A 25,990-nucleotide genomic window follows, 5' to 3' on the forward strand; every position below is an offset into this window, starting at 1 on the left:
GTGGGGTGGGACGGGGGGGGGGGGTGAGTATCCTTGGGTTTGACCCCCAAGGATGGCCATTCTTAGCCGAAATCAGTGTCCATTCTTGCCAGAAAGGACATTAATCTGGCCCAGCATGTGGCCCTGACCTAGGAGACTCAAAGAAATGCGGCTCTCTTAATAATACAGAGACATGTGGTCTGAGCCCCTGACACTCTGGCTGATTGTCCTGCTGGAGGAGTCTCCTGGACTGCCTCCCCTTCCCTGCTGCATGTGCAGTATGACGCGGCACCCCAAATGCAGCCATTCTGCTTGTCCCTTGGGCTGCCTGCTGTGTGTGACTCCAGTAATATTACCTTCAGATTTTGGTTATAGATTGTTAATTTCTGTTATAAAGCAGAAATTATCCAAATAAATGCAACTGTGAGGTATAAGACCATCTAGCTGCTCTCTGGGGGCTGAGACAGGGGTAGGAAGGTGGAGACACCTGGCAGCCTTGTGCCTGGGGAAGCAAGTGCTTAGCTGCTAGAAAACAGGACGGTGAACTTGGGATGGGGATAGGCGTGGCATATTCCTCCTAGGAAAGGCGGTGGAGTTCTCAGACAGGTTCCGTGGCTGTGGCTGCTGTCAGTACTCTTTCCTTTAGTTAGCTGGTAAATCACGAGGTTGTCTGGCTCTGTTTAAACTCTGCATGGGGGAATGGAGGCACACTTGCAATCTCCCTCCAAACGATCCTACTGAGGACTTCGTAGGACACTTGCCCAGCATGTCTGAGGCCCCAGGTTCAATCCCCAATATCACTGTCAAAACCAAAACCTTATGGAGCCAGACATAGTGATGAATTGGAAGCTGAGGCAGGAGGACTTTGAGTTCTGGTCAGCTTGGGCTACATAGTAAGGCTCTTACCATCAATCAATCAAAAGCCTATTTTGGGCTACATGGTGAGACTCTTACCATAAACAAACAAATAAATAAAATCCCATTTTATTTTTGACCCTTTGATATAGCCAAGGATGACCTTGACCTCCTGATCCTTCTGCCTCCATCTCTCCAGAGCTGCAATTACAGGTGGGCACCTGACTTATCCAGTGCTGGGGGTTGTGCATGCTAGGCAGGCACTCTGCCAACTTAACTACATCACCAGCCCCTAAAGGACCCTGTGAGACTGGAATTCTGCCATCACTTCAAAGAATTTTCTTTGAGGCCTGGAGTGCCTAAGGCTACAGCTGTGGAGAGGGAGTAGGAGCTGATGTAAAATCTGTCCATCTGCATATGGACCAATGGAATCAAATTGAAGACCCTGACATTAACCCACACACCTATGAACACCTGATTTTTGACAAAGAAGCCAAAACTGTACAATGGGGGAAAAAAAGCATCTTCAACAAATGGTGCTGGTACAACTGGACATCAACATGTAGAAGATTGCAAATAGATCCATACCTGTCACCACACACAAAACTCAAGTCCAGGCGGATCAAAGATCTCAATATAAAGCCAGTTCTACTGAACCTGATAGAAGAGAAAATGGGAAGTAGTCTTGAATGCATTGGCATAGGAGACCACTTCAGTAGCACAGACACTGAGAACAATTAATAAATGGGACCCCTGAAACTGAGAAGCCTCTGTAAGGCAAAGGACACAGTAAATAAGACAAAACGACAGCCTACAGAATGGGAAAACATCTTCAGCAACCACACATCTGACAGAGGACTGATTTCCAAGGTATATAAAGAACTCAAGAAACTAGACATCAAAATAATGAACAATCCAATTAAAAATGGGCTATAGAACTAAACAAAGAATTCTCAAAGGAAGAATTTCAAATGGCTGAAAGACATTTAAGGAATTGCTCAGCATCCTTAGTCATCAGGGAGATGCAAATCAAAATGACTCTGAGATACCATCTTATACCTGTCAGAATGGCTATGATCAAAAACACTGAAGACAGCTTGGAGAGGATGTGGAGCAAGGGGAACACTCCTCCACTGTTGGTGGGAATGCAAACTTGTATAGCCACTTGGGAAATCGGTGTGGCGATTTCTCAGAAAATTGGGAATCAATCTTTCTTAAGATCTAGCTATATCACTCTTGGGCATATACTCATACCACAAGGACACATGCTCAGCTATGTTCATAGCAGCATTATTTATAATAGCCAGAACCTGGAAAAAAAAACAAACCCTAGATGCCCCTCAGCTGAAGAATGGATTAAGAAAATGTGGTACATATACACAATGGAGTACTACTCAGCAGAGAAAAACAATGACATCATGAAGTTTGCAGGCAAATGGATGGAACCAGAAAATATCCTCCTGAGTGAGGTAACCAAGACTCAGAAGGACAAACATGGTATGTATCCTCTCATAAGTGGATACTAGATATAAAGCAAAAGATAACCAGACAACAACCCACAACTCCAGAGAAGCTAGCTAACAAGGAAGACGCAAAGAGTGACACATGGATCACCCTGAGAAGTGGAAATAGATGAGATCTCCATGAGTAAACTGAGGATGAGGGTGGGCAATGGAGAGTAAGGGATAGGGATGAGTACATAAGGGAATGTGATGGTTGAGCTGGAACAGGGATGGAGTGGGAAAGCAATGAAGGAGATACCATGATAGAGAGAGATATCATGGAGATAGAGAGAAACCCGGTGCTAGGGAAGTTGCCAGGAATCCCCGGATGACCCCAGCTTGGACTACTAGAAATAGTGGAGAGGGTGCCTGAACTCAACTTGCTCCAGTGATCAGACCGGTGAATACCCTGTCATCACAGAGCTTTTCTCCAATGACTGATGGAAGCAGATGCAGAGATCCACAGCCAAACACCAGGCAGAGATCCAGGAGTCCAGTCTAGGAGACAGAAGAGGGATTCTATGAGCAAGTGCATCAGGATCATGATGGGGAAACCTGCAGAGACGACCAAACCAAACTAGTGGGAACTCATGAAAGTTGGGTCAATGGCTGTGGAGCCTGCATAGGACTGGACTAGGCCCCCTGCATGGCAAGACAATTGTGTAGCTTGATCTGCTTGGGGGGCCCCTCACAGTAGGATCAGATTTCCATCCCTGGTGCATGAGCAGGCTTTTTGGAGTCCATTTCTATGATGGGACACCTCGTGCAGCCTTGAGGCAGGGAGAAGGACTGTGACTTGCCTTTATTGGATGTGCCTCCCCATGGATGTGAGAGGGAGTTGGGGGATGGGTTGGGAGGGGGAGGCTGGGAGGCTGGGAGGAGGGAAGAGGGGAATCTTTGGTTGGTGTGTAAAATGAATGAAAAAAAATTCTTAATAAAAACATTGCTACTTCACAACTGTAATTTTGCTACTGTTAAAAATCAGAAGTATCAATGTTTTCCAATGGTCTTAGGTGACCCCTGTGAAAGGGTCGTTGGACCTCCCAAATGAGTCTAGACCAACAGGTTGAGAACCACTGGGCTAGAGGAATCTGATACCTTCTGAGGGGGAAGAAATGAAGGATGAGCATGTGTGTCGACACCTCAGATTGTGAGGGAAAGTGTTGGATCTCGCTTTGGGGCCCTGGGACTTCATCCCAGCTACAGGACAAACAGCTGTCTGCGTAGAAAACATGGACAAAAAGCCAGAGCACTGGAGGGGCAGCTTGTTAAAGTTGACTTGGTGAGGCCAGGCGGTCATTAATGAAGTGTGAGCCTGAAAGTGTGAAAAAATGGAAGATCTGGGTAAGTTCTGCCAGAGCCTGCTGCTTTGATGCCTGCTTCCTGTAAAACCTTAGCTCTGCTCTCAGCCCCTCAAATTCCTAGACAGAAGAATCAGTCTGGGCTGCCCGTGGAATTTGCAGAAAAGAAGGTTTGTAAAAACCGCACTTGGGAACAATAGTTACCAGGGAGTGTCTGAGTCTCGGAGGAAAAACTAACACCCAGTTCTCTCTCCCTTGGGGATTTCCCAAGCATCCTTTCCTTCAGTGCTTAGGATGCAGTCACCACCCAACATGACCAACCCAAAGCTTGCTAGTCTACCCTGGGCTTTTAGTCATGAAATAAACCACTTTCAGACCCAACACCTGAGCTAGAGTAGATTCCCAAGATTCTTCCCCAAAGCATGAAAGCCAAGAATGCTGAGGACTTGCTCTCCCAGGGCCCTTCCTTGCCACTGCCCCACTGTGGGGGCAGATGCCAGGACCTGCCATTCTGGAGACACAGCTTGACTCATCTCTTACCTACCTCCAAGTCCTTCATTACACCTCTAATTGTAGCAATCTATGCACAGAGTTCTCAAAAATCAAGTCATACCATAAAATGTACAAAAGGAACACAAGTCTCTGGGTTCACCATGCTCCACAGCCCACACACGTGTCTCTAATCAGACCTGCATACCCCTAGCTAACAAGACTACAGCTCTGGCCCTTTCTTTTTCTGCTCTTTGCATTTATTTTCTAGCTGGCCAGTAAACATGGCACACCTGCACACACACATGTGTATATAGGTGTATATACACATGACTGGGATGTAGTTCAGTTGGAAGAGTGCTCGCCTAGTATATATGAAGCCCTGGGTTCCATTCTCAGCGCTGAGCAAAACTAGGTGTTTTAGCATAAGTCTTTTAGTCCCCGCACTTGAAAGATAGAGGCAGGAGGATCAAAAATTTTCAAGGTGATCCCCAGCTACTTAGCAAGTCCAAGGCCAGACTGGACAACTTGAAATCCTGCCTGTGTGGGTGCACGAGTGCCCGTGCACGCACTGTTCAATGTGATATTCAGTCCATGTATGCATTGTGGACACTGAGTCAATCCATTTAACATATACCTTATCTCACCAATGTATTGTGGTAAGAGCACTTAAAAATTCACCATGCCTGGAAGACGTCACTTAACATAATGTCCTTCAAGTTTATCCATCTGATTGTCAGTGACAGAATTTCCCTCTTTTTAAGGCCATATAGTGTATATATATATATATATAACACTTTACTGTGTTTAATGAGTTTTGCTTATAGGATCACAGGTGAGGGACTCTCTATAGATGTAGGGACACCATACCAATGACTACACCACTGAAGAAAATGTCTCCTTTTCTCCCAGCAACCATTACTTCCTGAAGACCCTCAGGGAAGAGCAGGGCCTAGTGACCCTCTCTCCTCTCTGTGATGGAATGTTGACAGACCTAATTTTGTGCGTGTCTTGAACAGGTAATCACAATTGCTCTGAGTCAAGAGAGCAACAGCCATGCAATTCAAGAAGATGGTGGTTCCCAGCGCTTCCCCAACTCCCCAGTTCTTTCCACCTCTTCCTCTGTGTTATTCCCTCAGCCATGGAGAGGTAGATTGATATCCCATTTCGGGCTGAGCATTCAAAAATCACTTATTCTCCACCGATTTTTTTTTTTTGTTTTTTTAGATTAAAAAATTTATTTTACCTTTTGATGAGATTTATGTGTCTTTATGTGTATGAGTGTTTTATGTATGTATGTATGTATGTATGTATGTATGTATGTATGTATGCCACATATATGCCTGGTGCTCTCAGAGGCCAAAAGGAGGCATTGGACCACCTGAAACTGAGGATACAGAGAGTTGTGAGCCATCGTGTGGTTGCTGAGGACCAAAACTGGGTTTGCTCTTACCTTCTGAGCCATCTCTCCAGCTCCAAGATTTACTTCATTTTTCATTATGTGTATGAAGACATGTCTGTGTGAGGGCATGCGCACATGAGCACAGTTGCCCAAAGCGGCCACAAGAGGGCACCAGATCTCTTGTAGCCTGACTTATAGGACGTAAGGCCACTGTAGACTGACTAGCATGAGTGCTCAGAAACAAGCTGGGATCCTCTGTAAGAGCAGCACACCTGCTGCTCAGCCATCTCTCCAGCCCTGTTCTTGGCAAGTTTGACCTGTTATGAGTATCTACAGTAAGCACCACTCACTGCAAAAAGAAACTTCTTTGTCCAAAGCTGAACTACCTTTATCCATTCATCCATTGATGGAATTAGGTTGGTCCCTTATCTCAGCCAGTGTGAACACTGATGTCACGAACTTGCAAGTGCAAGTACAGGTGTCCCTTTAACATAGATTCTGAGTTTTTCAGTTTTACTCATTAGCCATTAGCTGTCTAGATGACAACTTAGCTTGTTTGCACTTCCTTCACAATCATAGTACAAGTGCACATGTGTACATGCTTGCACACACACACACACACACACACACACACACACATCATGGGAGGAGGTAGGCCTGGAGATGGAGGATGAGGGGACCATGAGCACCCATGGGGACACACCCATGGAGATGATCACAGTTATGCTATTCTAGTGGTTTTTCATATTCTGACAAGGTACACATACTTTGTCCTTAGCTGAGTGTGGGATGTCACTGTGTCTTGAGAATGTCCCTCAGTTAGGGACTGAAAAGGGTGATTCAGAGTAAGATCAGGGACCACAGCCAGGAGTGGAGTGTGCAAAAAAAAAAAAAAAAAAAAAAGAGCTGTCATTTCTGAAAGGCTCCTTGTGTGACACTGTTTTCCACAGAGTCTGGGTAGCACCCATGATAACGATTTAATGAATGGATGGATGGATCTCCTAGGAGACTGGATGTTCTCCTAAGAGAACTTCTTCCAAGCAGTGGACCTCAGAGAGCACCCCCATGTTTCACAAATCCACAGACTCCTGGCCCCTTGCTTGAGGGCTGGGGAACCCCACACTCTTTGACCATCTTGACTCCCCTTCACAGGCACCATGTCTGTCGGAAGCTAGGGTCCTCTAAGATGCCTGAAAGGAGGGAGCTCCCAAGGTCATCCCTTTCATCCCTGTACCCACACCTTTGAGGAGGCCAGAGGCCACCCTCGTCAGAGTGGGAGAGATGATCTGGGCAGGAAAAATGACAGCCAAACACTGCCATCCTCCTGGCGCCTCCACGGGGCAGAAGGGATCACAGACTCCCACTTTGCTCTGCATCTGCCTGTGACCGGATGCCCAGCTTTGGCTGTTGATGGCAGCAGTTGCTAGGTGCTGCCTGGACTCAGAAAGGGCTATCCTGGGTGTGCTGCCATGTGACCCTCCCGCTCTTCCCTCATTAGTACCTCAGCAGCAGAGACCTGAGGATGACGCCAGGGTCAGGGTCAGTGTTCCTGACCTGCTGTCGAGATCTCCTCCAGCCTGAGGATGCAGGATGCAGGCTGTAATGTCAGGCCTGGCAAAGGCTTTCCCAAACATTCTTCCCATCCAACCAACACAACATTTGATCCAGCCTCCAGGGGAAAGACCTGAAGAGGAGCCTCCAGAACAATCCAAAAGATCCAAGGAAGGAGGCCAGGTGATGAGATCCCTGCCCAAGTGATGGTGGGGCCACGTGAAGCAGATGGATCACTGCTCCAGACAGACTAACCACAGACAAAACCCCGGCTCCCCACAGTTTCCAGCTTTGTGTGACCTCAGATGGCTTGCAAACCTCCTCATGTCACTGGTTTTTGTTGTTATTCTTTTGTGTTTGTGTGTATGCATGTGTGTTCATGTGTGTAGGTAAATGTGTACATGCCCATGGAGGTCAGAAGTCAACCTCTGGTGTAGTTCTTTGGGTGTTATTACTTTTTCTTTTTTTTGGGGGGGGACAAAACCTCTTTGTTGGCCTGGAGCTTGCTGGCTAGGCTGGGCTGGCTGGCCACTGAGCCCCAGGGACCCATCTATCTCAGCTCCCCAGCTCTGGAACTGAAGTCTGTGCTGCCGCATCTGGATTTGTGTGTGGTTTCTGAGTATTGAACTCGGGTCCTCGGGGCTCCTCTTTACTCACTGAGCTGTCCCCAGACACACGTCACTGTTTGCCACATGTACCCTGAGGCTCCAAATCTCTACTATAGATAATTGTGAGGGTTAAGGCAGAGCAGTGCCAGTCCATAAATGGGTTGTTTCTGGTCAGCAGTGTGGAGAATGAGGGTTCAACTCCCTTAGAGTCTTTGAAAATGCTCAAAATCCGAGCATGCTCAGTGGACACGTTGCACTAAATAGACGTCAGCCAACATATTAATCTTCACTGAACTAGAAATGGATTTTTAAACCAACCAACCAAACCAACAAAAGCCCCCGAGAAAGCAGCCTTTGTGCTACCAGTGGTGTGGGAAGCACTGCTGGGGAGAATTCAGCTAGACTGGATGCTCAGAGAGCGCAGGTCTGTGTGTGTCTCCCCAAGCTGCCCCCAGATGATCTGTGATCACCTCACTTTTATGGAGTTCTCTCCACACCTGGGGCTTGCAGCGAGATGGCCACTTCTGATTCGTTACTACCCTCGGCTTTGTCCTTCATCTGCAGCCAGCTGCAGGTCCTGTTTCACCCTCTGCCGGTCTGTGCCTCCTGTCCAGACTCCCTGCCTCTGTCTCCTGGAGAGCCTGGCTCTTACCACTAGACAGCAGCAGTTCCACACTTCCATATCCCAACCTTCCCCACTAGCTCAATCTTCTCTCCTTCCCTCCATTCCTCCATTCCCCCTGTCCTTCTGACCTTCTCTCTCTGTGTGTGCATGTGTATGTGTGTGTGTGTAGTCCTGGCTGTCCTGGAACTCACTTTTTAGATCAGGCTGGCCTCAAACTCACGGAGATCTTCATACCTCTGCCTCCCGAGTGCTGGGATCAAAGGCTTGTGCCACCACACCCAGCTTATCCTTCCTACCTCTAATGACTTTTTTTTTTTTTTAATGTTAGAGTCATAGAAAAATTTCATCTAACAGTATAGAGTGCCACATACACCCTTCCCCTAGCTTCCATTGTGGCTGATATGATTTGATGCATTTGTACCCAAAAACAAACCAGCACTGCCCATCACCAGAAACCCCATTCCCATCAAGGTACCACCAGCTTTCTCCTAATGTGCCTTTTTAAACCCTGGTATCCCAACCTGGATGCCTCATCACATGAAGTCACTGAGCCCCCTTAGCCCTCTCTGGACATATTTAAAGTAGACCTCACCAAGGGCTTTCTCTCTGCGGGAATCTCAGTGGCTCCACACTGCGGAGCTCCATGCCTGTCATGCCCTAACCTATCCTGCCTCTTCTGCTTCCTACCTGTTCCCCACATGATGCAGGTGTCTTCTGGAACAATCCTAGCTTGAGGCCCTCTGTCCTTATCAGGGTTTGAAATTCTTTATCTCCATCCACTCTGTTCTGAGGAGCAGTCTCACCTGCCCCTCCTGAGTATGTATGTACCCCCCACACCCCCCAGTCTCCGGCTTATTGCTCATGCCTTTACTTGGCATCCGCTATGTTCGGCTGCCCTCTTTCTACTAGACGTCAGCTTTCACAAGATAGCTTTGTGGCCTTGCCGACAGGAAGCAGCCAGTTATGTCTCATTAGGTGAGTGTTTTGGCTGCTCTGACTCAGTTTTCTCATCTGTACATTGGGCCAAATATACATATCCCCTAGCAGATATATTAACCCTCTTCTTTAAATTACATTGGTGTGTGTGAGTGTGCGCCAAGATATGTATTTGAAGGTCAGAGAACTATGTGTGTGGGTCAGTTCTCTCCTTCTATCACTCTGGGGTTCTGGGAATCAAACTCAGGTTGTCAGGAATGGCTCCAAGCCCCTTTGCCAGCTGAGCCACCTCACCAGCCCTGTATCCAACCTTTAGACATTGTGACATGACATTGTCACCTACACAAAGTTCACACTCGAGAACCATGCAATCAAGTTACAGATACATAGTAAAACAAGACCTTAATAAGGCAGAAATCTTTCATCATGTGTTTAAATAAGTTTGTACTTTGTGTTTGGCTGTATTCATAGCATCCTTGGGTCTGTAAAGCCTAGGGGTCATGGGCTGGACAGATCTCACCAAGTCTAAGTGAGCCCTGCATGCAGAGCGTGCCATGCAGCATACACTCAATACACAGTCGACTTGTTTGTACCCCGTCCCCTCTGTTCAGAGGCTGACACAAAGTTTTGTAGCTTTATAAGGAGGACTCAGGGCCTTGTGGAAATAACCCAGTCTATTCAACATCTGCGGCACAAGTGTGAGGACATGAGTTCAGTTCTCAGAACCCAAGTAACAAAAAGCCAAGCATGCTGATGTAATCCCCACCCCACACTGGAAGCAGAGACAGGTGGATCCCTGAGGTTCATTGGCCTGACAGCCTAGCCTAATTGGTGAGTGACCTCATCTCAAAATAAGATGAGCGGGCTCCTGGAAAATAACCTTGAAGATTGCTAGAGAATCAGAGAGTCCTGCACACGTGTGCACAATAGAGGGTGGTAGAAAAGAACTGATGTCATGGGGGTCAGTCACAAACATCGCGATTTCAACCACTTGCGAGAGAGGTGTCTGGGAAAAGCCATTTTCCAGAGTCACCCCTGTCTGCCTCTGACGAGAATGCCAGCCACAATGTCCTCGAACACATACTAATATGGTGACAATTGTCTCTAGAGTGAAGTCACCCAGACAAGGCAGAAGTCAGCCCCAGGGTCTGGCACATGGCCCTTTTCGGTGAGATGTGGCAGGCAGAGTTTCCAGCCACACAGGCATGCACCCTAACGTTAGTCAACAGATGCTGGGGAAGGGCAGCATCTCGGTGGGCAGAGGAGACCACGGTCCAGAGAGCGAGAGGGCATTGGCCACCCTCAGTCCAGCTCAGGCACTCCGCAGCCCACTCATCTCCTAAACATTAAGGAACGCCTTGTCTGAGTCAGACTCTGCCATGTTGGAGAAAATGTGATGACTGTGGTCCCACACATTTGTCTCTTAAGAGAAACTGTGGCCCAGACTCAGAATGTGGTGACATCTGTGGAATTCCTGGGAGCAAGCTGCCCTGAGTCAGGGGATTTGTTTGCTGAGGGAGGCTTGGGAGTTGCTCTGGCTAACTTGCCCTGGGCTGCAGCTCACTCTCGCTGTTCCCCTTGTTAAAGCCATGTCTCTTCAATGGCAGGTCCAATGGTGTGTGTGTGTGTGTGTGTGTGTGTGTGTGTGTGTGTGTCTGTGTGTGTGTGTGTGTCTGTGTGTGTGTATGTGTCTCTCTGTGTGTATATGTGTGTCTGTGTATGTGTGTCTGTGTGTGTGTATGTGTCTGTGTGTGTGTGTGTGTGTGTGTTCTATTTGTCAGTCTTTCTCTGCATGCATGTGCAAGTATGTACTTGTGTTTAAGAGTATATGTGGAGCCAGAGATTGGCATCAGGTGCCTTCTGCCTTATTTATGGAGGCTGGGTCTCTCAACGAACCCTGAATTTACCAATGGGGCTGCCTCCTGAGTGCTCAGAGTCCAGACAGCTACCATGCCTGCCCCCTTTGAAATGGGCTCTGGAGAGCTGAATTCTGATCCTTGTGCCTGCATAGCAGACACCTTATCCACAGACCTATCTCCCTAGCCCCTCCCCTTTGTGTGTGTTCATGTGTGTAGATGTGTGTACAAGTGCATTTGTGGGTACATGTGCATATGTATGCATGTGGCAGCCAGAGAACACACTTGACTATGTTTTCTCAGATTCTGTCTACCTGGCTGGTAGCCTGCCGAATGAGCTGGGCTGGCTGGCCAACAAGGCCCAGAGAGCCACTTGCCTCTGCTCCCTAGCATTGAGATTACAAATCTGGCTTTTTTTTTTTTTTTTTTAAACCTGGCTTCTGGTAATCCAGTTCAGATCCCCATGTTTGCATGGTAACCACTTTAAAACTGAGCTATCTTCCTGTCCCACAATTCTCTCTGGCCAACCTCAGGCTGTGTACTTCTGTGCCCTATGTCAATTTTCTTTGTGGTATAGAACAATGCCCAGCTTGTGGGATTACTCAATAAATATTTCCCAAATGAATAGAAGTTTATAAATAGAAGAGCACAAAACAAACACTGGAACAGGATACCCACAGAGGCTGGAAGGGTGAGGAATTACAGGATTCAGTCCTAGCCAGCCAGGTATGCATGGGTTCAAATCCCGGCCCAAGTTCTGACTGGACAACACACCAGGCAGCTTGAGATAAGCCACGGCTAGTTTCCCCTCTGCTTCACTAGCATGCATGGAGCTGTAATTCACATAACGCTTGGTTTTAGGTGCCTGCTACACAAGTAAGCTAATAAAACAATGTCATAGTTTTCCTCTTTGTTGTTGTTGTGGATGGTTGCTTACTCTTTATGGAGGATCTGTAGGGTGTCAGGGAAGAGGATCAGGGACCTGGAGATGGACTGCAGCCAATGGCTCCTGAATATTCATTATCGTCAGTCAAAGAAGGTCCCTAAAACAGTGGACCCTAAAGAACTAACATTTCCCCGGAAGGCTGGCACTGGCAGGAGGAAAGGCTGAAATCTTTGTGGCAGAGGAGGAGGACCTTGCCTTGGGAAGAGGTTTCTCACACAGTTCTGATCACTTAGACAGATCAATATGCGCAGGTATCCCAGCTCTTCTTCTGCCATGTCTATGGATATGTAATACAGTATCAGAAAAGATGGAATCTGAGACTTTCCTCTCTCCGGCTCTGACCAGATTGTAGATAAACCACTTTCCTACACTGGCTTCTGTTTCCTGATTTCTTTTAATTATTATTATTATTATTATTATTATTATTATTATTATTATTTATTATTATTATTATTTGTTTTTTTGAGACAGGGTTTCTCTGTGTAGCTTTGCGCCTTTTCTGGAACTCACTCTGTAGCCCAGGCTGGCCTCGAACTCACAGAGATCCGCCTGGCTCTGCCTCCCGAGTGCTGGGATTAAAGGCGTGCGCCACCACCGCCCGGCCTCCTGATTTCTTTTAATATGCAGGGAAATGAAGGCAGCAGGGTTATGGGCCTAAGGACCCCAGTCAATCTCAGACACTGAGAATGTGGGACTGCTTGTTACCACAACACCGCCTGGCACATCCTGACTAACCCAGGCCTCTGTGGGACCTGACAAAAGCTCAAGGAAACCACACATTCCTGCAAAACTCAGGCTCTCAGCTTTAAATACCCTCAGCTTTTATTTGTGTTTCTAGAATCCTTGCTGTCTCTTCTAAATCAGCCTGGGCATCCAAGAGCACCCGGGTGGACCAGGGCTGGACGAAGGGTCACAGAAGCTCCTGGAACTGCCGTGTGGCAGAGGGGAATGAGCCTGAGTCTCAGAGCCAGGCTAGTTTGTGCTGGTGAGTCTGCAGGGAAGAACTTGGGCTTCGGTTTTGGTTTTTTTAAAAATGTTTTCTTGCGTGTGGGTTTGTCTTGCAGACACTTTTGTGAGCCTAAACTTGCTTTTTGGATGCCTTCAGATGCCCAGTCTTAGCGGCCCCTCCTAGTTGACAGCTTCGGAAGAAAGGTTCTTGTTGCTATTGCGAGCAAACACTGTGTAAACAATCAGCTCACATGTATGTCCCAAACAGATGACCCACGGCCCTGAGGGCTTCAGGCTACAGGGTGGAGAGAAGGTTATTCTGAGGTCAACTGAAGCCTCCCTTGGAGGCTCCTCCATAGGTGGGAACAAGGCCATGTGTCCCAAGACATTGCTAAGGCCCAGCACACGGTCCACTGGGCTCTGCTGAGAAGGCAGATGTCTCAGCATCCGGAAGAGTCCCCATTCACAGCCAAGGTTATGCTCAGTCTTTCTCTAGGTCACACACTCCCTTCTGGCTGAATGTTCCCTCTGCTCCAGGGCCAACTGGTGAAGTCAGACATCTGCCCTAAGAAGTCTCTGGCCATTGAGTACATACTTCAGAGAGGAGACTGGGAAACATGGAGGAGCGGACTCACAGCCTGCTTGCTGGGTGACCTGGGCTGGGGAACCCTTTTCGGATTCCTCCATATTTGGTCACTGAAGGTTCCCTGCCCAGCTCTGACGGGCTCACACAGGAGCCTCAGGCAAGCTCAGGATCTAGGCTGGTTTCTTTAGAATTGGCAAGTGGCTGAAGACTGGGGCCTCTTCCCGTCCTGAGGGCCAGAGACTTCCATGCCACTCTCTAGTCAGGGGCCACTCTGCAGTACAGAAAGCCTGGGCTCCCTAGTTATAGTAGTAGTGAAGAAGCAGTCTCTTGCTTAAGACTCCAGCAGCAAGCGGAGCCTGGGGTCACATGAACAAGCTCCTCAAACTCAGGATGCTGCATTTTCTATGAAAATGAAAGTGCCCGGGGCGTGGGGGGGGGGGAGGGGGGGCAGGAGGACAGGGGAACCCATGACTGATATGTAAAATTAAAACACAAATATCCATATTAAAAAATAAAATTTGAAGTAAAAAAAAAGAAAAAAGAAAAAAAGAAAGAAAAAGAAAATGGGAGTGCCCACCAGAGGAAGCTCCTGAAGCCATTTCCCATGATGCCCGCTCACCTCAGGTGCTAGCGGATAGGCCCTCCAGAGTGCCAGCGGGCAGGGGCAGTCCTGTTGGTATCACCATTTTACGATCAGGGAGACACAGGTTGAAATGCAAGTCCTCACCGTTCTTCTTCACCTTTGTCCATTCTGCCTAGTGCTCCTGGGCTGACCTCTCCACTCGGCCTCTTCCTTGGACATGCTCTTGTGATTCAGCCCTTGGGGTACGGTCTGGAGGGCTGGGGGCGGGGCGGCGGGGGTTTTCTCAGCCCTGGCCCAGCTCCCTCCCTGCCATCTCTAGTTGGACTGCTGCTATCTTCCTCTAGGACAGTGGTTCTCCACCTTCCTAATGTTGCTACCCCTTAATACGGTTCCTTATGTTGTAGTGACCTCCAGCTGCAATTTTGCTACTGTTATGAGTCATAACGTAAACATCTGTGTTGTCTGATGGTCTTAGGCAACCCCTATGAAAGGGGCCAAGACTCCCAAAGGGGTCAAGACCCACAGGTTGAGAACTGCTGCTCCAGGGACCCTTCCCAGTGCTGTGCTTCCCATCCCTCTCCCCTGCAGCAGAGTCCCCGGGCTGCCCATCTTTATGGGTCCCCTTACCCTTCCTTGCTCACACTCTACAGAATAGCTCCTTCTGCGAGCTTGACTGTCCCTCTCAGGACTGACTTCTCATCACTACCTAGAGAGAAGCAGGCCATATTACAACCCTGCTGTGCAGCTCCGGCCTACCACAACACCGCCTCTCCTCGACAAAGGCCGGCAAATCTTGGGGGCTGTCATTCTTTAGGGTCCCTGCACAACATCCCTCTGTACAGTAGAATCCTGCAGGTTGGTGTCTGTGGTCAGTGCAGCACTTATGATCTTCTGTGCCAGGTGTGTTGGGTTCACTCGGTGGCCTTGCGGGGTGACTCTGCAGGCCTGAGCCTGGCAGAGGGGTCAGAACATTGCTGTCCTCAAACTGCCCTTTGTATCAACCGAACGCTCTAAGTGAAAAAGCTACCACCACCCCCACCGCATCCCTGAACTAAGTCCCCCCTACTGGAACCCTCCCAGAGTGGGATTCTGCGCAGATGGTGGAAAGCCAGTGTTTTTTGGAGAAAGGGCAGCATGAATGTAAGGTGCAAGAGGCCTACAGGATATGAAAAGTTGTTAGCAAGCTACCCTAAAGCCATGAATGGGGAGTTCTGTAGGCATCATCTCCCCATCTCCTACATCCAGCCTATCTTCCTGCATCTTGTCCATTTCCCGGCATCTGGCCCATCTCCCTGCATGTGGACTCCCTCTCCTGAACCAACCCAAGCAGGTAGTTATCCGCCCTAGTGTCAAACTTTGAAGCCACTTCTCCAAGAAGCCCGCAGCTGGGAGTGAGGAAATGGCTCAGTGAGGAAGGAGATGGCTGTGCAACCATGAGATCCCCAGCACCTACATGAAAGCTCAGCACAGCAGCGCAGCATCTGTAACCTAAGTGGGCGAGGGCAGGGGGCAAAGATGGGCAGGTCCCCAGAGTTCATTGGCCAGCCAGTGTAGCCAATTGCTGAGCTATGAGTTCACTGAGATCCTGTCTCAAAATTAATGTAAAGAGCCTGCTAGACCCCTCAGTAGTCAAAGGTACTTGTGGCCCAGACTAGTGACTAGAGTTCAGTTCCAGGAACCTACATTATAGGAGAGAACTGACGCCCTTTAGTTGTCCTCTGACACACACATGCCCCAGCACACAAATAAATGTGTAAGTGTGTGGGTGCAGGGGGTACAGAGCAATAGAGGATATCAACATGACTCTGGCCTCTAGACATACAGATACACATACATGCACACTTACATACATGTGCAAAAGCACATACACACACACACACACACACACACACACACACACACACACACATGTTGTTGTGCTTGAAGGAGAATGCCCCCCTTAAGCTCATATATTTGAATAACTGGTTCCCAGTTGGTGGACATTTTAGGAAGGATTAGGGGGCGTGGCCCTATGGGAGGAGGTGTGTTAAAAGTCCACACAGGATGTAGTCTCAGTCCCTCTACCTGCCTCTATCTTGTGGATCCGATGTAATCTCTCAGCTACTGCTCCAGAGGTGTGCCTCTCTTGGGACCTTGCTCCTGCCATGGTTACCAAACCTGTGAAGCTGTAAGCAACCCCCCCATTAAATGCTTTCTTCTACAAGATGCTATAGTAATGCTCTTCACAGCAATAGAAGAGTAACCACACACACACTCAAACACACACATACTCACACACACAACTACACATACTCACACACACAGCTCACATAGACATTCAAACACACACATACTCACACACACAACTCACTCACATACTCACACATGCTTATTCACACACACAACTCACATTTTCACACACACACACTCACACACACTTATACACACACACCTCACACACACACACACACATACTCACACACACTCACAAAGCCCTCAGCCAAGCTGTGCCCATCTCTGGTTCTTCCTAAATCAGAACTTCCACGCCATCTTTGAACTCTTGTCTCGGCCAGAGTTGGATATTCTCCGGGCAGTGACAGAAGAGTACCCAGACAACAGCTTGAGCACTAGGAGGTTTCCAGAGCAACCACTGGTGCTTCCTTCCATCAAAGCATGGCAGGCTGTGTCAATGCTGACAGGACTTCAAGAACATTTGGTGGACTCACCCCACGCCCGCTGTTCTGCAGAGGGAAACATAGGGCGGGGCATGGCTTTGGCCAATTCTTACTGTGGTGCCAGCACAGGCGCAGGGCTCTGGGCAGTGAGGGTGGCTGTTTCTGCAGGAAAGAGGCAAGCGTGAAGTTGGCAAGCTGGGTGCTCAGCATCCTTACCAGTGGCGGCATCCAAGGTTCCTTGGTCTGAAGCTTCTTGTGGTGCTTGGATGCTGGTAATTGGAGGAAGTTAGTGTGACTCACATACCCCGCTCTTCATTTTCCTCTTTCCTAAAAATCTCAACTATTGGAAATGTTTTATTACAGGAACAGATTTGACTTGGTGGTTTTTCTTTCTCTTTCCCCAGGTTTCCATATTAGTTATTTTTCTTGTTGCTGTGGCCAAAACACCTGACAGAGCATCTGAAGCCTCACAATACTCACGTAAGACTTTGGGGACACAAGGCGGAAACTTATGGCTTGAAAGTGATTGATGCGTTTGTGCGTCAAGTTGGCGAAGGATGGGTTGTACTGCTTAGTGATTTTACATTTTATTTTATTGTTTATCCTATGAATGTGCCTCTGTCACCTCCCCCACCTCCCACTTCTTCCCCTAACTTCTCCCAGATCACTCCTCCTCCCCCCTTATGCTCCCTCCCAACTTCATGTCCTTTTGTGTTGTGCATATACATACAGGCGTGGGACCATCCACGGGAGGATGGTCGACCTGTCAGGGGCCACTTGCTCTTAGAGAAAACTGACTCTCTCTCTCCTGGCAGCCATCAACTGTCAGTGGCTCCACAGCTGGGGGTGGGGGCTCGTGAGCCCTCCCCCATCAGTGCTGGGATGTTGACTGGCTTGCTCTTGAGCCGTCTTGTATAATCAACTACAGCTGTCAGGAGTTCGTGGGTACAGTGGTCCAGTACTGTCCAGAAGACAGTGTCCCACCTCTGGTTCTTACTCTCTTTCCAGCCTCTCTTTCAACACCGTCCCTGAGCCTCTAGGGGAGGGGGCATGATATAGATGTCCTACTTATGACTAAGCACTCCATAACCACTCTGCACTTTGACTAGTTAAAGCGCGGGGCTTTAATAGCTGACTAGGAAGTTGTTTCCAGTGTCCCTAGACAGTAGTGGGTGAGTTCTGTTCTCAGCTCCCTGTCTGCTGTTTGACTTAGGTGAAGCCATGCTACATCTGTGAAATGGGCTTGTATCCTTATTCATAAAAACAGTGTTTACAATCCCAGCCCAAAGTGCCATTGGGAAGCTAATATGGAACATTCAGGAAAAAACAACAAAACAAACAAACAAAAAACAACCCAAAAACAGCATGATGGAAGGGAGTTTGCCTCACAGAGTCCCTGCCCTTGTCCGGCCTTTGCCTACTCTGAGGCTCAGTTCTGAACTTTTATGTTGCCCAGCGCAGCCGGTTGGTCTGTATTCAGGGGTCCTTCTCACAGCTTAATGTGATCCCCAAATCCTCAAAAGGCAGGAGCAACTGGAGAGCTCCCGTGTTTTTCCTCACCATAAATCAGCTGGGATGAGGTCACCTCGCCTCCCTGGTGTGTGTCAGGTTTTCCCTCTATGTGCAGAGGGGCCCAGACCCTGCCAACTCCAGCAAGCCGCATTGGCTGCACCCCCAGAGTCAATGGCTTTACCATCCACTGGTACAGCTCGCCATCCCTGCCAGGCCACTTATGCAACCGTCTAGAGAAACAGACTACGAATGAGCACAACTAAAAATACTTCATCATCGTGTGTGTGTGTGTGTGTGTGTGTGTGTGTGTGTGTGTGTGTGTGTGTGTGTTGGGCTGGAGGGAGGGCTGTGGGAAGGTGGGTGACATTCCAAAGGCTCTGGCTGTTTATCAGAGCTCTGCTGGAATCTAAGAAGGAAGAACACAGGAGAGTCAACTCTGGTCACAGTCATCCTCCTCTCGGACACGCTGGCTGCTTCCTCCTTTCTCAGAAAGGTACCAGCCACTGTGGTGATTGACACCTGGATCTCAGCTCAGAGGACCAAATGTTATCCTCTGAATGAAAGGAGCTTTTTTTTGCGAATGGCCAGCATCTTTGACCTTTAGGGCACTGAGAGAGGGGGAGGCCTCACCTCAGCTGCACATGCATGCAATGCCCGATGTGTGGGGAATTCCAAGGTGCCCTCTGCTTTCTGAGCTCCCTGTGGTGCCTCACTTATGCTTCTCCCCCTCATGCTCTGTTTCCCCAACTTCCTCAGCAGAGTGCCCAGGAAGCCCACCCTCAATTGCCCCAGTGCACCTGAACTTGGGCCACCTATGGTCTTCTTCAGGGAGGAACCCACCTTACGAGCCATCTCCCAGGAGCCCAGACTGCCTGCCTTTCCTGAACAACTGCCCAGAAACTGGTGACCAGTCTCTTACAAGTCTCTTATAAGATAGGATTGTCTTCTGCAATATCTCAGCCACATCATGTATTAAAAAAATAGAAGTTGTAGAGGCCCAGGAGATGGCTTATCAGTGAAAGCAATGGCCTGGAAAGACTGACAACCTCAGTTCGTCCCACAGCCGACAGAAAGAGCCTGCATGGCGCTCATCGGTGACCCCAGCCTCCCACTGTGCTGTGGGAGGCTTGAGGGCCAGCCAGCTGGGAGTATGCTAAACAAGAGAGACCCTGCCTCAAAAGTGGGATGGAAGGTGAGAGCTCCCTCCTGAAAGTTGTTCTCTGATTGACACAGAGCACCACGACACAGGTGTGCACCCGCCCCACAGTAAATTTATTTTTTTAAGTTGTAGGGCTAGGGATGTAGTTCAGTGGTAGAGTGCTTGCACACATGAAGCCCTGAGTTTTATCCCCAGGACCAGATAAATCAGACATGATAGTGCATGCTTAGAATCCTAGCATTTGGAACATGGAGGCAGAAGGATCAGGAGTCCACAGTCATCCTCAGCTACATAGTAAGTGTGAGGTCAGCCTGGGCTATGTGAAAACTTGTCTAGACAGACAGACAGACAGACAGATAGATAGATAGGATAGATAGACAGATGATAGAAAGATAGTTAGATAAACAGATACATACATACATACATACATACATACATACATACATACATACATACATAGATGTGTTATTCTGTCTAATAAAACTCAAATTACTACAGGGGTAGTTGGGGTGGCCCTCAAGGTCCTCTCTTTTAGGTCTTTTCCATTCAAGTCTCCATACCCAATTTCATAAACTAGCTGGAAAACGAACAAAGACCCGTATGTGATCTGTTCATGCACAAGCAGTGGGATCAAAGGTGTTACCACACCTATCTTAGAGGTCATAACGCAGACCCAAAGGGGTTCAGGAAATAAAGGTCACTAAAAATTAAAAAAAGATATTCACCACAGAAGATGACTTCAGGCCTGACTGGACCCAGAAATTCTGACAGAGTCAAGTTACTGCTTCTTCCAGTAGGTGGGGAAGATCCCATCAATTTCCAAATTACAATGTTACTAGTGTGGGGTGTGTGTGTGTGTGTGTGTGTGTATACAGGTGTATGTAGATATGTATGTATATGTGTGCATTGTGTGTATGTATGCATGTGTATTTATATGTGTGTATGTGTGTGTTTTTGTGTATGCCTGTGTATTTGTGTATGTATGTATATGTGTAATTATATAAATGTATTTGTGTATATGTGTGTATAAGTATATGAGTATATGATTGAGTGTGTGTATATGTACAAATATATGAGTGTGTGTGTGTGTGTGTGTGTGTGTGTGTGTGCATGTGTGTGCCAGATGATAACCATGGATGTGGTGTCTCAGGACATCATCTACCTTGGTATTTTGAGACAGGGTTTCTCACTGACTTGGAATATCAATATCTAGGCTGGCTGACCATGGAGCCCCAGAGATCTGTTCGTCTCTGTCTCCTCAGTGCTGGGATTATAAGCACGCGCCACCATGCCTAGCTTTCTTATGTGGGTTCTGGGAGTCAAACTTGGGTCCTCATACTTAGCAAGACAGTACTTTGTTGACTGATCCATCTCCAGTCTTTAAAATCGCTCTTTGATCTACAGTCCCAGAAGACTATAGACTGCCTTTTCTGATAGCTCTTGAGAAAGATGGAAGTGAGGTGGGGGAGGCTTAAGTAAGCCTGTCATTCCTCCTGTCTGATACCATTCACACTGGGGTGGGGAGTCCCCAAATAGCCAGATTTTGACCTTGTGTTCACACATGGCCAGCAAGGACAAGTTGGCCCATCTGTAGCACAGGGAGCAGAGGAGAGGAACAGGATGGGGTGGAAGGACTAAGCTACCAGTCAACTGCCAAAAGCCAAGGGCTTAATAAACGGGAAAGAAGAGATTCGAAAAGAGGTCCTCTGCCTTGATGCCAAGGCCTGGTTCTGTCAGGACACACTGTGGTCCCCAGCTCCTAACCAGTGCTAGAAGTTGACCATGGCCAACATCTACAATCATGGCAGCTCTTAGTAAGCTGGCAGAGCACTTTTGCCTTTTAAATTACCTTATCCCATAATCTCTTTATCCAGGAACTGTAAGATGAGAATGTGCAGTTGTGAAAACATTCTGTTGTAGCTGTTGCTCAACTTCTCAGCACTAGCATCCTGTACAATCAGTAGGACATCACAGGCATTTTGTACAATCATAGTAGGTCATCACAGCTAACATTCTGTGCAATCAGAGTAGGGCATCACAGCTAGCATCCTGTACAATCATAGTAGGTCATCACAGCTAACATTCTGTGCAATCAGAGTAGGGCATCCCAGCTAGCGTTCTGTGCAATCATAGTAGGACATCACAAGCAGGATTCTGGTATTGTACAGTTAAGATACAGGACCTGTCCATCTGCCAAGAATCTCATATGGTGTCCTCTATAGACACATTATCTTTTTCCTGTCCCCATTTTCTTCTAGACAGTCACAGGGTCCCAATTTTATACTGTCATTTGAAGAACGCTGTAAATGGAATCTTTCAGAGTATCACCTTCTAGATGTGACCTCTTTCATGAACATTACTCTTTAGAGGTTCAGGCACTTGTCTCATGCTTATTTCTTTTTCATGGTTAAGTAGTAATCCATGTCATGGATGTACCACAGTCTATTAAACCTTGCTCCTGACAGAGGATGTCTAGACTGTTTCCAGTTTGGAGCTATTACAAATAAAACTGTCTCAAATATTCACAGACAGTTCTTGAGTGAAAGCCTTCATTTCTCTGGGCTAAATGCCTGGGGGTGCAATGAACTGCTGGGTCATATGTTAGCTGCATGTTTAGTTTCCAAAGAAACTCCCAGCCTGCATTCCAGGCAGAGTGCCCTGTGTTCTCCCTTTCCCTTCCCTTCCTTACCCTTCCTTCCCCCTCCCCTTCCCCTCCCTCCTTTTCCCTTTTTTTCATTTTTTAAAAAAATATATTTATTTATTAAATTTTTTTTCATTTTACATACCAACCCCAGTTCCCCCTCCCTCCCTTCTCCCGCCTCCTCACCTCCTTCCCACTCTATCCCCATCCACTCCTCAGAGTGGGTAAGGCTTCCCATGGTAGTCAACAAAGTCTGGCATACCAAGTTGAAGGAGAGCCTAGCCCCTCCCCATTGTATCAAGGCTGAGCAAGGTATCCCACCACAGGGAATGGGCTCCAAAAAGCCAGTTCATGCACCTGGGATAAGTCCTGCCCTTCGGTCCAAGGTTGCTTTGTAGAGTTTTTTTTTCCCCTTTGGTTGCCTTTCTCCATGGCCCCTCATATCCCGGGCGGCTGATCACGGGGGCCTTGGCCGGGAGGGCGCGGGGTACCCGGCTTTCCAGCATGTCTATCTCTTGGTCCCTTTCCTTTTTTCCCCCCTTCCCCTTCCCTCCCCTTCCCTTCCCCTTTCCCTCCTCCTCTCCCTCCCCTCCCCTCCCCTCCCCCCCCTCCCCTGCCCTCCCCTTCCCTTCCTCCCCTCCTCTCCCATGCTCCGACAGTATCTCCTGTAACCAAGACCATCCTCGCACTCACTGCATAGCCCAGGATGACCCTGCACTTCTGATCCTCCTGTCTTCACCTCCCAATTGCTGAGGTTACGAGTGTCCACACCCAAAGTGGTGCTGACTGAGCCCAGGGCTTAGTGCGTGCCAGGCCGCTCGGCACTCAGAGCCCCGTCTCCAGCCCTCCTGTTTTATTTTTACCAGATAGACAAACCCTGTCCAGTCTCTTGGCGCTGACACTGTTGTTGAACTGGCACCATCCTGTGGGGTGTAGAGTCATATTTCGGGGCAGTTTCCATGGCGTTCCCACCATGGATGATGAGATGGACATCTCTGCGTGGGTTGGCTTGTCACCTAGGTGACCTCTGGGTGAGATGTCTGCACATTTCCCCCCTTTCCTGATTGGCTTGTTGCTTTCCTCCTTACGGTTACATTTTAAATTCTAGTCTAAATTCCAGCCCCTGTCAGCCCCATGGTATGCACTGTTTTTCTCTGTTTCTGGTTTGTTTTTCATCCACTTAACGGAGTATTTTTCAGTGCAAACGTTTTTAATTCAGATGAGGTCAAACTTGTGCATTTTTCCTTTTATGGGTCATGCTTCTGGTGTCGAGCCCCCGTCAGCCCTAGACCACAAAGATTTTCCCCTGTCGTTTCTTACTAAACATGTTGATGCCTCACACTGAAGTCTGTGATTTTTGTACAAGGTGTGAGGTTTATGTAAAAGCCCCCTCCGGACACTCATCCCTCTGGCACTGCTTACTGAACAGGCTGTCCTTTCTCCATGAACTACTTTTGTACCTTTCTCAAAAATCGGTTGGGCCTGTCTGTATGGGTCTGCTTCTGAGCTGCCTGTTTTGTGTGTGACCTCTGACCCTCCTGCCTGTACCACAGTCTTGACTATCGTGGCACTATAGTCAAGTAAGTCTTGAACTTACGTGGACCGACCTCTCCAACTTAGTTTTCTTTTCAAAATTACTTAGGCATGCTTGGTCTTTCTAGGCAATTTGTAAAGATTTATTTTATTTTTAATTATGTATATGCGTGTTTGTTTTTGTACAAGTCTGTGTACGTAAGTGCAGGTGCTAGCAGAGGCCCAAAGAGGGCGTCAGCTCCCCTGGAACTGCAGTTACCAGCAGCTGTGAGCCACCTGACTTAGATGCTGGGAACCAAGTTCAAGTCCTTTGTGAAAGCAGGCTGAGCCCTTTCTCCAGCCCACAGGGAAAAAAAAATTTTTTTAAAAAGCAAACTTATCTGTGCCTATAAAATATGTTCCTGGAACTTGAATAGATTTTGTGTTTAAACCTACACATCAATTTCAGGGGATATTGAGTCTTCCAATGCACAAACTGTCTTTTGATATATTCAGCTCCTTGCTTCCTTTCCTAAGTGTTTTGTAGAGCCATTCACTCATAAAAGCTAACTATGGGTTAACTCCAGCTAGGCATGCATAAGAATACGAAACCTGAAGGAATTTGGGTGATGAGCATGGTATTTTCTATACCCGTTTTTGGTAAATTATACCTATTTTTCTTAGATGAGTGAAAGCAAATGCTTTTTTGTTTGTTTTTGGTTTTTGTTTGTTTGTTTTTTGAGACAGGTTTCTCTGTGTAGCCTTGGCTGTCCTGGCACTCACAGAGATCCGCCTGCCTCAGGCTCCCAAGTGCTGGGATTAAAGGTGTGCGCCCCCACACCCAGCCTTTTTCCCCTGTGTATTTGTCCCTAGTATATGGAAACACAGTCCGTTTGGTGTGTTTATCTAGTACCCTGTCGCATTATGGGACATTTCTAAATTCTGGGCTTTACTTCTTCAGGTCTCTGTAAGGCTGTTGAGAAGTTTCCTGTGTGGATGACCATGATTGCCATCTCATGGTGATGGCTTGGCCTCCCCTTGCCAAGGCATGCCTTTTCTGCTTGCCCTGCTGGTGGTAAAAGTGGACAGCTTTGCTCTATTCCCACCTTTACCTGGGAAAACTTTGCATCGTCAAGTGTGAGGCAGCTGTGGTCTTCCTGCAGCTGTTCTTTCTTACACTCAAGAGGCAACTCAGAGCTTCTTCTGACATTTTATCACAAATGAGGCTTGAATTTTGTCAGGAGCCTCTTCTCTATTAAATAATGTAATTATGTGATATTTCTTCTTTACTTGTTGGTAAGGGGGTCCTGGGGATTGAGTTTTAAACACTAAGCATATCTTACATCCTTAACAAAATAAATCCCACTTACTTATAGTTACAGAAATTTACAAGGAAAGTAGTGTCACTTTTGGAAACACGAAAACATACACAGATGAAACAATTTGTTCCTCAGGAGTGTGGTAACCAATTGTCTCATATGTATGCACTCATATACTATATATGAGTCATATGTACATGGGAACAACACACACACACACACACACACACACACACACACACATATATATATATATATATATATATTTTTTTTTTTTTTTTTAAGACAGGTTCTTACTATGTAGCTCTGGCTATCCTGGAACTTGCTATGTAGATCAGGCTGGCCTGGAACTCACAGAGATCTGCCTGCCTCTGCCTCCTGAGTTCAGGGATTAAAGGCATGCACCACCATGCCCAGCTGCAAATTATATTCTTTTCTTTTCTTTTCTTTTCTTTTCTTTTCTTTTCTTTTCTTTTCGAGACAGGGTTTCTCTGTAGTTCCTGGAACTCACTTTGTAGACCAGGCTGGCCTCGAACTCACAGAGATCCACCTGCCTCTGCCTCCCGAGTGCTGGGATTACAGGCGTGCACCACCACTGCCCGGCTTGCAAATTATATTCTTAATTCTAATAGGGAAGGGTGAGCACAGGATTCAGGTGTGTGTGGCCCTGTGCTAGAGCTCTCTGTGCAGAATGATGGGATGGGGAAGGGTAAGTATCAGAATTCTCTTCCTACAAGGCGAGCATTGGGTTCAAAGGTGTTACACACATTGATAAAATGGTAGGCCAAGGACACAGCCATGCTGAGTGTGAGCCATAAACCACACGGACACACGCTAGTGAAAGGCTCCTAAAGCAAGTGATTTGGAGAGCACATCCTTTAGGAAAACAAAACAAAACAAAAAAACCAAAAAACAAAAAAACACAGGCTGGAGTGACGGCTCAGGGAATAAAGTACTTGCCACACAGGCAAACAACTCAGCCTTGCTTTACGTAGTCTTCAATTCAGCTCCCGTTTAGTGAATGTC

This window comes from Onychomys torridus, chromosome 7, assembly GCF_903995425.1.
Source record: "Onychomys torridus chromosome 7, mOncTor1.1, whole genome shotgun sequence".
NCBI classification, from domain to species: domain Eukaryota; kingdom Metazoa; phylum Chordata; class Mammalia; order Rodentia; family Cricetidae; genus Onychomys; species Onychomys torridus.